The 12,500-nt window shown below is 54.2% G+C and overlaps 3 non-coding genes across 3 annotated transcripts in view; all 3 read right to left on the bottom strand.

Annotated features, from left to right (window-relative positions):
- LOC145654123 (28S ribosomal RNA) overlaps positions 1-7 on the bottom strand; it is a 4,149-nt gene extending 4,142 nt beyond the window's left edge. The window contains exon 1 of the ribosomal RNA XR_014120354.1: positions 1-7. This exon is cut by the window's left edge and continues 4,142 nt beyond it. This is a non-coding gene — a ribosomal RNA (28S ribosomal RNA).
- Positions 8-623: 616 nt separating this feature from the next.
- LOC145654110 (5.8S ribosomal RNA) lies at positions 624-777 on the bottom strand. The gene has a single exon (XR_014120341.1). It is a non-coding gene; the product is annotated as a 5.8S ribosomal RNA (ribosomal RNA).
- An 882-nt stretch (positions 778-1,659) lies between these two features.
- Positions 1,660-3,498, bottom strand: LOC145654107 (18S ribosomal RNA). The gene has a single exon (XR_014120338.1). It is a non-coding gene; the product is annotated as an 18S ribosomal RNA (ribosomal RNA).
- Positions 3,499-12,500: the final 9,002 nt, after the last annotated feature.

The following is a 12,500-nucleotide window of genomic DNA, read 5'->3' as shown; positions in this document are numbered from 1 at the left end:
GAGGTCGCTCCCGAGTTCGCTCTGGAGGGTTGCCCAGAAGCGTGAACACCGCCGGGTTAGGGGACGAGTCCCTTTTCACCCGGGCTAACGAGGACACAGGTCGGGACGTCACGGACGTGCCACGGACAGGTCGGCCCGTAAGGAAAACGCCAGAGGCAGAGCCACCCGAACCCCGACCCCCCCACCCCCCCCACCGGGGGAGGGGGGGGGGGAACGCATGTAACAACAACCTCCCTCCGCTCGCGCACGTAACGGAACAGAACAGACACCTTTCCGTGATCCGCCTGCGCAGGGGGTGAGAAAAGAAGCGAAAACGTGGGCAGCCAAAGCGGAGAGAACCCACCGGCAGCCACGCTCGCTTCTTTCTCGGGCGCAGGGGACCACGTTCCTGGCCAGGCCAGGAGCGGAGCCGAAACGAACCGAAACGAACCGAAGCGGGGGAGGAGAAGCTTGTGCACGGAGAACGGGCACTCAACCGCAGCGAACCCACCGACCGGATCTCACCGAGACAGCGACCGGGAACCGTCTGCTTTTAGGAAGACGGAGGCCAGGGGGCACCCCCCCACCTACGAACCTCCAACCGCGGTCCCGCCTGAGAAGGCAGGTCCGACAGATAGGAATAGCGACCCTCAGACAGGCGTAGCCCCGGGATGGACCCGGGGCCGCAATGTGCGTTCGAAATGTCGATGATCAATGTGTCCTGCAATTCACATTAGTTCTCGCAGCTGGCTGCGTTCTTCATCGACGCACGAGCCAAGTGATCCACCGCTAAGAGTTGTACTCTTTTATTTCAGGCTCAGTTTAGGTCTTTCACCACGACTACAAAGACAGGTTTAAAAGGTTTCACCAACCGGTCAGGCGCCCCCGTCTGCGAGTGTTGAAACGGGCGCGGGGTTGCGCTTTGCCCACACGCCCCACGTGGCAGACGAGTCAGTCTTTGAACCGCGGCCCTCCGCGCCCGCCCCGTCCGACCCCTCGAAAGGGGTGGAACTCACGTAGCGTGGGCCAAGCCCTAGGTACCTGCCGGGGGTCCCCCTGAGACTCCTTTCTGAGAGAGAGAAGCAGGGGAACCGGCTGCGCCACCCACCACCACCACGCCCCAGGACGCCGGTGGGCGGACGAACACAGGAAGGGCCATGGCCTGCCCCACGAGGAGCAGCGCTCGCAACCCCCCCCGGAAAGTCCGCTCGTCAGCGAGCAAGGGGACGGGGATGAATGACAAGGACAACAAAATAGGAAAACCCCTCGCGGTGGACGGAGGCAGCGGCCGTGCGAGCGAGAGGGAGGGCGCGGGACGGACCCGTACGACCCGCTCGACTCGCAGGCGCTTCTCCTGCCGGCAAGGTGAGGGGAAACCGGCCTTCGCCCGACGAGCGGGGACGCCGAGTTTTTTGAACGACGCGTCTCTCGCGCTGGAACCCAGAGAATACCGGGGCCTGCGGGGGGGGGGTGCTGAAGGACGACGCGGAGGAAGAGGCGGAGGACGAGGAAGGGGTGGGAGGGACTAGGCTCCTCCTTTATGCCTTCTGTCCAGCCTGACCTGCAAGCGACCACGTGTAACAGCAACCCCGAAGACCCTTTCGACCCTGGGCCCCGACGCGGGGGGACGGCGAAGTCGAGGGGGTCGGGAGAGGAGGCACGCCGGACAGCGTTACCCGTTAATGATCCTTTCGCAGGTTCACCTACGAAAACCTTGTTACGACTTTTACTTCCTCTAGATAGTCAAGTTTGATCGACTTCTCGGCGCTCCGCCAAGGCCCGCGAGGAGCCCCGGCGGGGCCGATCCGAGGACCTCACTAAACCATCCGATCGGTAGTAGCGACGGGCGGTGTGTACAAAGGGCAGGGACTTAATCAACGCGAGCTTATGACCCGCGCTTACTGGGAATTCCTCGTTCATGGGGAATAATTGCAATCCCCAGTCCCCATCACGAATGGGGTTCAGCGGATTACCCGCACCTCTCGGTGTAGGGTAGGCACACGCTGATCCAACCATTGTGGCGCGCGTGCAGCCCCGGACATCTAAGGGCATCACAGACCTGTTATTGCTCCATCTCGCGTGGCTGAACGCCACTTGTCCCTCTAAGAAGTTTGACGCCGACCGCGGAGGGCCGCGTAACTATTTAGCATGCCGGAGTCTCGTTCGTTATCGGAATTAACCAGACAAATCGCTCCACCAACTAAGAACGGCCATGCACCACCACCCACAGAATCGAGAAAGAGCTATCAATCTGTCAATCCTTTCCGTGTCCGGGCCGGGTGAGGTTTCCCGTGTTGAGTCAAATTAAGCCGCAGGCTCCACTCCTGGTGGTGCCCTTCCGTCAATTCCTTTAAGTTTCAGCTTTGCAACCATACTCCCCCCGGAACCCACAGACTCGTGGTTTCCCTCACGCTGCCCGGCGGGTCATGGGAATAACGCCGCCGGATCGCGGGTCGGCATAGTTTACGGTCGGAACTACGACGGTATCTGATCGTCTTCGAACCTCCGACTTTCGTTCTTGATTAATGAAAACATTCTTGGCAAATGCTTTCGCTTTCGTCCGTCTTGCGCCGGTCCAAGAATTTCACCTCTAGCGGCGCAATACGAATGCCCCCGGCCGTCCCTCTTAATCATGGCCCTGGTTCAGGAAACCCACAAAATAGAACCGGAGTCCTATTCCATTATTCCTAGCTCAGGTATTCAGGCGAGAAGCGGGCCCGCTTTGAACACTCTAATTTTTTCAAAGTAAACGCTCCGAGCCCCGTCCGGACACCCAGCCAAGGGCATCCGGGGGGCACCGGGAGACAGGGTCTGAGACAGGCGGTGGCACGCCTCGCGGCGGACCGCCAGCCCACTCCCGACATCCAACTACGAGCTTTTTAACTGCAGCAACTTTAATATACGCTATTGGAGCTGGAATTACCGCGGCTGCTGGCACCAGACTTGCCCTCCAATGGGTCCTCACCCATGGGTTTAGGATACGCTCATTCCGATTACAGGGCCTCGAAAGAGACCTGTATCGTTATTTTTCGTCACTACCTCCCCGTGTCGGGAATGGGTAATTTGCGCGCCTGCTGCCTTCCTTGGATGTGGTAGCCGTTTCTCAGGCTCCCTCTCCGGAATCGAACCCTGATTCCCCGTTACCCGTGGTCACCATGGTAGCCGACTATGGTACCATCGAAAGTTGATAGGGCAGACATTCGAATGAGACGTCGCCGCCGCGGAGGGCGCGCGATCGGCCCGAGGTTATCTAGAGTCACCAAAGCGGCCGGGGGGCCCGAGCCCCCCGGATGGGTTTTGGGTCTGATAAATGCACGCATCCCCCGAAGGGTCAGCGCTCGTTTGCATGTATTAGCTCTAGAATTACCACAGTTATCCGAGTAACGTGTGGAGCGATCAAAGGAACCATAACTGATTTAATGAGCCATTCGCAGTTTCACTGTACCGGCCGTGTGCACTTAGACCTGCATGGCTTAATCTTTGAGACAAGCATATGTTACTGGCAGGATCAACCAGGTAGTTTGCACCGTGGTCTGGGATGAACCACGAGTGACATCCGCCTCCCCTTCCGGGGGCTAGGAAGCAGCGGGTTGTAAGTGCGTGCGCCGTCAGGTCCAGACGCCATACAGGGCTACCCAGGACAGCTTCCGCGGCCAGTGTAAACGTGCTCGCGCACCGCCCTCTGGCCTTCGGACGCCGACCTCTCACCTTGATGCAAAGCTGTCCCATCCGGTCATGCCCGCACCGTACCCCGTCCACCTCCTCCGGAGGTGCGGACGGCCGACTCCAGGTGCTTTCGGCGTTCCCTCTCTTCACGCCGTTTTGATTTTCGTGGGCCGCTGGTGGGGGGACAAGGGAAAGACCTCGTCGAATTCCCTCCCCCCTAGCCTCGCTCAACCTACGTTTCGTGATGTAACCAAGAAGAGTGATTCGTGGGCCCAGGTAGGTTTGAAGAGGAGGCCAACAAAGCAGGGCACTCCCTTCCTCCCAAACCACAGACACCAGTATAGGACAACTGAGTAGACAGACTGGCCGTCTGAGTCTCCCCCAGAGAGTTCTGGGATGGGTTACAAATAACCCCCACCCCCCATCAGAGGCTTGACCCGCTAGAACCAGGGAGGATCTGTCAAAACCGCTCTCCACATCAGAAGTTCTGGATCAGCCGGGGCTGGTCGGCAGACGTCCACCTAAGGCCGTGGCCTAACCCCGTGTGGGGGGATAGCGCTCGCACCCGTACACGTGGACACCCGCTCGTCAAATGGCTGGCTCCTCACTTACCGTAGGGGGAATGGTTTGCCTACCCCTGGCGGGTCTGGTACTCCACTCTACCAAACAAGGAAGCAACACACCAATAGACCCCTGCAACACCGGGCAGCTTTGGGCAGTGTCACTACACTCCTCCTTGTTCTTCACGTTCCTTCCGTGGTGATTTTTTTTTTTTTTTCGTGGCCATTGCCGTGCATGGCTTCCCCATCGCTTTGCATGCTCTCCATTGCCTCGTGCTGCTTCACCATTGGTCTCACCTGGAGACCGAAGCCGCTCTCCCAGTAACCCGATGGTACCTGGCCAGAAAACCCCGTGCCCGATTTCATCTAGGACAAGGGCCAAACCACAGACCGTGCCCGTCCAGGGTCAACCCCTGGTCGGACAGGCCTGGTGGGTCGATACCATGGATGTGGCAGGCCGACGAGAATCCACTGGTACATTTACAAACACGCCCACCCTGGTGGCATGGCTGTACGACCCATCGTCGAAGCACGCTGCGGCGGACTGAGCCATTGGATCCAGTTGCCTGGGCGTACACTCAGCCCAACAGACGCACTCGGGTCGGGGAGAGCAAAGCAGACTGTGTGCCTGGATGTGCCCACTTCCATAGGGGAATCGGCATGATGGTTCACTTAACCCGAGGAGGGCTCCCCTCGCGGGATAAGCACCCCCCTCGGGGGATGGGGGGGGGGGGGGCATCCAGAGCACACCACTTTCCGGTAGGGGACAGGCGTTTGATCATGTGTCCGAGGGAGAGCTCCCCTTGCCGGCCGAACACCCCTCGGACTCCCCTTGGGCTTCCAGAGAACGCCACTGGATGAATTTAGTGCTTGGACCCCATTGATTCTCTTTGCTCTCCCATATACCCGACGGGACCTATTTGCAAAACCCCGTGCCAACCAGACCTCCAGGAAGGGGGCTGGCGGCTAACCATGCCCAGCAGGGTGCACCCTGGTCGGACACTTTGGGAGGGTCGAGAGCCTGGAAGTGCCACCCGGGGGAGTAATTCTGATTTCCGTTTTAATGCACTCAGGGACAGCCCGAGGACCTCTGTAGTGCACCTGAGGCGGACTGAGCCGTCGGGTCCAGGGGTCTGGAGTTCGGAACCTCCAGGGTTCACCTGGCTGTTCTCTTAGCCCGGCAGGGTGCACCCTGGTCGGACACTTTGGGAGGGTCGAGAGCCTGGATGTGCCACCCCGACGAGTAATGAGTTTTCCCTTCGTATCTCTTCCGGACCAGGTCCGATTCGCACGAAACTCGCTGGGCATGGCCAGGAGCGCCCCCTGCTGCTGCCCACGCCACCGTCCCCGCGCTTCTACTCCCGAGGGCCGAGGAGACAGCGAAGCGTGGGTCGGGTCGCCTGCTTCCAGGGTCTCCCTGGTACTCTCCAGTCTCCCGAGTCCCTCGGGTCCGACCTCGTATTTTTAGCCCAGACGGGGAATGAGAAAGGGGCCCCCGACCGCCCGAGGGCGGGCGCTCGCTTCTCAGCCTAGGAACGTCCGATTCCCACGAAACTTTTACGCCAGACGTTCCTGGCAGCGAGCGCGTTCAAAGGTGACCCGCGCTGCTTCTCTCCTCCCAAGGGCCGAAGAGATATTCGTCTTCAAACCCGACCGGCCCTGTGTTTGCCGCCCCGGCGGTTTTAAAAAATCATAGCGTAAAAACGGTGGGTGCGCTTCGCCTGCCGCTTGGACAGCGTTAAACGGCAGCCCCGGCTCTTTCCAAAGGGCCCTCAACCGACTTTCTGCTCCCAAGGAGCCCAGAGATATGAAACCGAAAAATCAAAACCCCGTGCCAACCAGACCTCCAGGAAGGGGGCTGGCGGCTAACCATGCCCGGCAGGGTGCACCCTGGTCGGACGCTTTGGGAGGGTCGAGAGCCTGGATGTGCCACCCCGACGAGTAATGAGTTTTCCCTTCGTATCTCTTCCGGACCAGGTCCGATTCGCACGAAACTCGCTGGGCATGGCCAGGAGCGCCCCCTGCTGCCCACGCCACCGTCCCCGCGCTTCTACTCCCGAGGGCCGAGGAGACAGCGAAGCGTGGGTCGGGTCGCCTGCTTCCAGGGTCTCCCTGGTACTCTCCAGTCTCCCGAGTCCATCGGGTCCGACCTCGTATTTTTAGCCCAGACGGGGAATGAGAAAGGGGCCCCCGACCGCCCGAGGGCGGGCGCTCGCTTCTCAGCCTAGGAACGTCCGATTCCCACGAAACTTTTACGCCAGACGTTCCTGGCAGCGAGCGCGTTCAAAGGTGACCCGCGCTGCTTCTCTCCTCCCAAGGGCCGAAGAGATATTCGTCTTCAAACCCGACCGGCCCTGTGTTTGCCGCCCCGGCGGTTTTAAAAAATCATAGCGTAAAAACGGTGGGTGCGCTTCGCCTGCCGCTTGGACAGCGTTAAACGGCAGCCCCGGCTCTTTCCAAAGGGCCCTCAACCGACTTTCTGCTCCCAAGGAGCCCAGAGATATGAAACCGATAAATCAAAACCCCGTGCCAACCAGACCTCCAGGAAGGGGGCTGGCGGCTAACCATGCCCGGCAGGGTGCACCCTGGTCGGACGCTTTGGGAGGGTCGAGAGCCTGGATGTGCCACCCCGACGAGTAATGAGTTTTCCCTTCGTATCTCTTCCGGACCAGGTCCGATTCGCACGAAACTCGCTGGGCATGGCCAGGAGCGCCCCCTGCTGCCCAGGCCTGGCTCTGGGCCTGGGCACACTTCATTCACTTTGTACCTTTAAATCATACTACTACTACTACTACTACCACCAGAATTCCAGGGCAAAGAGGTCACACAGTCATACACAGCAAAGTAGCTCTGGGCCTGGGCACACTTCAAGGAAGTTGTCCTTTATATAAGCTAGAAATAGACTTCCAGGCCAAGAGTTCAAACACATTCATGCCCAGCAAAGTAGCTCTGGGCCTGGGCACACTTCAATCACTTTGTGCCTTTAAATCATACTACTACTACCAGACTTCCAGGCCCAAGAGGTCAAACACAGTCATGCCCAGCAAAGTAGCTCTGGGCCTGGGCACACTTCATTCACTTTGTGCCTTTAAATCATACTACTACTACCACCAGAATTCCAGGGCCAAGAGGTCACACAGTCATACACAGCAAAGTAGCTCTGGGCCTGGGCACACTTCAAGAAGTTTGACCCTTATATAAGCCTAGAAATAGACTTCCAGAGCCAAGAGGTCAAACACAGTCATGCACCAGCAAAGTAGCTCTGGGCCTGGGCACACTTCAAGCACTTTGTGCCTTTAAATCATACTACTACTACTACTACTACTACTACTACTACTACTACTACCAGACTTCCAGGCCCAAGAGTTCAAACACATTCATGCCCAGCAAAGTAGCTCTGGGGCCTGGGCACACTTCATTCACTTTGTGCCTTTAAATCATACTACTACTACCACCAGACTTCCAGGGCCAAGAGGGTCAACCACAGTCATGCACAGCAAAGTAGCTCTGGGCCTGGGCACACTTCAAGATGTTTGACCCTTTATATAAGCCTAGAAATAGACTTCCAGGCCCAAGAGTTCAAACACATTCATGCCCAGCAAAGTAGCTCTGGGCCTGGGCACACTTCAATCACTTTGTGCCTTTAAATCATACTACTACTACCACCAGACTTCCAGGCCCAAGAGGTCAAACACAGTCATGCCCAGCAAAGTAGCTCTGGGCCTGGGCACACTTCAATCACTTTGTGCCTTTAAATCATACTACTACTACCAGACTTCCAGGCCCAAGAGTTCAAACACATTCATGCCCAGCAAAGTAGCTCTGGGCCTGGCACACTTCAAGATGTTTGACCCTTTATATAAGCCTAGAAATAGACTTCCAGAGCCAAGAGGTCAAACACAGTCATGCCCAGCAAAGTAGCTCTGGGCCTGGGCACACTTCAATCACTTTGTGCCTTTAAATCATACTACTACTACCAGACTTCCAGGCCCAAGAGTTCAAACACATTCATGCCCAGCAAAGTAGCTCTGGGCCTGGGCACACTTCAAGATGTTTGACCCTGTATATAAGCCTAGAAATAGACTTCCAGAGCCAAGAGGTCAAACACAGTCATGCCCAGCAAAGTAGCTCTGGGCCTGGGCACACTTCATTCACTTTGTGCCTTTAAATCATACTACTACTACCAGACTTCCAGGCCCAAGAGTTCAAACACATTCATGCCCAGCAAAGTAGCTCTGGGCCTGGGCACACTTCAATCACTTTGTGCCTTTAAATCATACTACTACTACCAGACTTCCAGGCCCCAGAGGTCAAACACAGTCATGCCCAGCAAAGTAGCTCTGGGCCTGGGCACACTTCAAGAAGTTTGACCCTTTATATAAGCCTAGAAATAGACTTCCAGAGCAAGAGGTCAAACACAGTCATGCACAGCAAAGTAGCTCTGGGCCTGGGCACACTTCATTCACTTTGTGCCTTTAAATCATACTACTACTACCACCAGACTTCCAGGCCCAAGAGGTCAAACACATTCATGCCCAGCAAAGTAGCTCTGGGCCTGGGCACACTTCAATCACTTTGTGCCTTTAAATCATACTACTACTACCAGACTTCCAGGCCCAAGAGGTCAAACACAGTCATGCCCAGCAAAGTAGCTCTGGGCCTGGGCACACTTCAATCACTTTGTGCCTTTAAATCATACTACTACTACCAGACTTCCAGGCCCAAGAGTTCAAACACATTCATGCCCAGCAAAGTAGCTCTGGGCCTGGGCAACTTCAAGATGTTTGACCCTGTATATAAGCTAGAAATAGACTTCCAGAGCCAAGAGGTTCAAACACAGTCATGCCCAGCAAAGTAGCTCTGGGGCTGGGCACACTTCATTCACTTTTGTGCCTTTAAATCATACTACTACTACCAGACTTCCAGGCCCCAAGAGTTCAAACACATTCATGCCCAGCAAAGTAGCTCTGGGCCTGGGCACACTTCAATCACTTTGTGCCTTTAAATCATACTACTACTACCAGACTTCCAGGCCCCAGAGGTCAAACACAGTCATGCCCAGCAAAGTAGCTCTGGGCCTGGGCACACTTCAAGAAGTTTGACCCTTTATATAAGCCTAGAAATAGACTTCCAGAGCCAAGAGGTCAAACACAGTCATGCCCAGCAAAGTAGCTCTGGGCTGGGCACACTTCATTCACTTTGTACCTTTAAATCATACTACTACTACCAGACTTCCAGGCCCAAGACGTCAAACACAGTCATGCCCAGCAAAGTAGCTCTGGGCCTGGGCACACTTCATTCACTTTGTACCTTTAAATCATACTACTACTACTACTACTACTACTACTACTACTACTACTACTACCAGACTTCCAGGCCCAAGAGTTCAAACACATTCATGCCCAGCAAAGTAGCTCTGGGCCTGGGCTCACTTCAATCACTTTGTGCCTTTAAATCATACTACTACTACCAGACTTCCAGGCCCAAGAGTTCAAACACATTCATGCCCAGCAAAGTAGCTCTGGGCCTGGGCACACTTCAAGATGTTTGACCCTTTATATAAGCCTAGAAATAGACTTCCAGGCCCAAGAGGTCAAACACAGTCATGCCCAGCAAAGTAGCTCTGGGCCTGGGCACACTTCATTCACTTTGTACCTTTAAATCATACTACTACTACTACTACTACTACTACTACTACTACTACTACTACTACCAGACTTCCAGGCCCAAGAGGTCAAACACAGTCATGCCCAGCAAAGTAGCTCTGGGCCTGGGCACACTTCATTCACTTTGTGCCTTTAAATCATACTACTACTACCACCAGAATTCAGGGCCAAGAGGTCACACAGTCATACACAGCAAAGTAGCTCTGGGCCTGGGCACACTTCAAGAAGTTTGACCCTTTATATAAGCCTAGAAATAGACTTCCAGGCCCAAGAGGTCAAACACAGTCATGCCCAGCAAAGTAGCTCTGGGCCTGGGCACACTTCATTCACTTTGTACCTTTAAATCATACTACTACTACTACTACTACTACTACTACTACTACCAGACTTCCAGGCCCAAGAGGTCAAACACAGTCATGCCCAGCAAAGTAGATCTGGGCCTGGGCACACTTCAAGAAGTTTGACCCTTTATATAAGCCTAGAAATAGACTTTCAGGCCCAAGAGGTCAAACACAGTCATGCCCAGCAAAGTAGCTGTGGGCCTGGGCACACTTCATTCACTTTGTACCTTTAAATCATACTACTACTACTACTACTACTACTACTACTACTACTACTACTACTACCAGACTTCCAGCCCAAGAGTTCAAAACACATTCATGCCCAGCAAAGTAGCTCTGGGCCTGGGCACACTTCAAGATGTTTGACCCTTTATATAAGCCTAGAAATAGACTTCCAGAGCCAAGAGGTCAAACACAGTCATGCCCAGCAAAGTAGCTCTGGGCCTGGGCACACTTCAATCACTTTGTGCCTTTAAATCATACTACTACTACCAGACTTCCAGGCCCAAGAGTTCAAACACATTCATGCCCAGCAAAGTAGCTCTGGGCCTGGGCACACTTCAAGATGTTTGACCCTGTATATAAGCCTAGAAATAGACTTCCAGAGCCAAGAGGTCAAACACAGTCATGCCCAGCAAAGTAGCTCTGGGCCTGGGCACACTTCATTCACTTTGTACCTTTAAATCATACTACTACTACCAGACTTCCAGGCCCAAGACGTCAAACACAGTCATGCCCAGCAAAGTAGCTCTGGGCCTGGGCACACTTCATTCACTTTGTACCTTTAAATCATACTACTACTACTACTACTACTACTACTACTACTACTACTACTACCAGACTTCCAGGCCCAAGAGTTCAAACACATTCATGCCCAGCAAAGTAGCTCTGGGCCTGGGCACACTTCAATCACTTTGTGCCTTTAAATCATACTACTACTACCACCAGACTTCCAGGCCCAAGAGGTCAAACACAGTCATGCCCAGCAAAGTAGCTCTGGGCCTGGGCACACTTCAATCACTTTGTGCCTTTAAATCATACTACTACTACCAGACTTCCAGGCCCAAGAGTTCAAACACATTCATGCCCAGCAAAGTAGCTCTGGCCTGGGCACACTTCAATCACTTTGTGCCTTTAAATCATACTACTACTACTACCACCAGACTTCCAGACCCAAGAGGTCAAACACAGTCATGCCCAGCAAAGTAGCTCTGGGGCCTGGGCACACTTCAATCACTTTGTGCCTTTAAATCATACTACTACTACCAGACTTCCAGGCCCAAGAGTTCAAACACATTCATGCCCAGCAAAGTAGCTCTGGGCCTGGCACACTTCAATCACTTTGTGCCTTTAAATCATACTACTACTACTACCACCAGACTTCCAGACCAAGAGGTCAAACACAGTCATGCCCAGCAAAGTAGCTCTGGGCCTGGGCACACTTCAAGAAGTTTGACCCTTTATATAAGCCTAGAAATAGACTTCCAGGCCCAAGAGGTCAAACACAGTCATGCCCAGCAAAGTAGCTCTGGGCCTGGGCACACTTCATTCACTTTGTACCTTTAAATCATACTACTACTACTACTACTACTACTACTACTACTACTACTACCAGACTTCCAGGCCCAAGAGGTCAAACACAGTCATGCCCAGCAAAGTAGCTCTGGGCCTGGGCACACTTCATTCACTTTGTGCCTTTAAATCATACTACTACTACCACCAGAATTCCAGGGCCAAGAGGTCACACAGTCATACACAGCAAAGTAGCTCTGGGCCTGGGCACACTTCAAGAAGTTTGACCCTTTATATAAGCCTAGAAATAGACTTCCCAGGCCCAAGAGGTCAAACACAGTCATGCCCAGCAAAGTAGCTCTGGGCCTGGGCACACTTCATTCACTTTGTACCTTTAAATCATACTACTACTACTACTACTACTACTACTACTACTACTACCAGACTTCCAGGCCCAAGAGGTCAAACACAGTCATGCCCAGCAAAGTAGATCTGGGCCTGGGCACACTTCAATCACTTTGTGCCTTTAAATCATACTACTACTACCACCAGACTTCCAGGCCCTGGAGGTCACACCTTCATGCCTAGCAAGGTTGCTTTACACCTGCGCACACTTCAGACCGTTTCACTCTTTTAATCATTCAAAGTACCACATTTCCAGACCCAAGAGGTCACAGAATCATACCCAGCAAAGTAGCTCTGGGCCTGGGCGGACCATGCAGTTTGACCCTTTTTTTTTTAATAATACTACAACCTGACTTCCAGGCCCAAGAGGT

The sequence above is a fragment of the Electrophorus electricus genome, unplaced genomic scaffold (genome assembly GCF_041902795.1).
Source record: "Electrophorus electricus isolate QZ-2024a unplaced genomic scaffold, ASM4190279v1 Scaffold122, whole genome shotgun sequence".
NCBI lineage: Eukaryota > Metazoa > Chordata > Actinopteri > Gymnotiformes > Gymnotidae > Electrophorus > Electrophorus electricus.
This window is presented reverse-complemented; position numbering and strand designations above follow the sequence as displayed.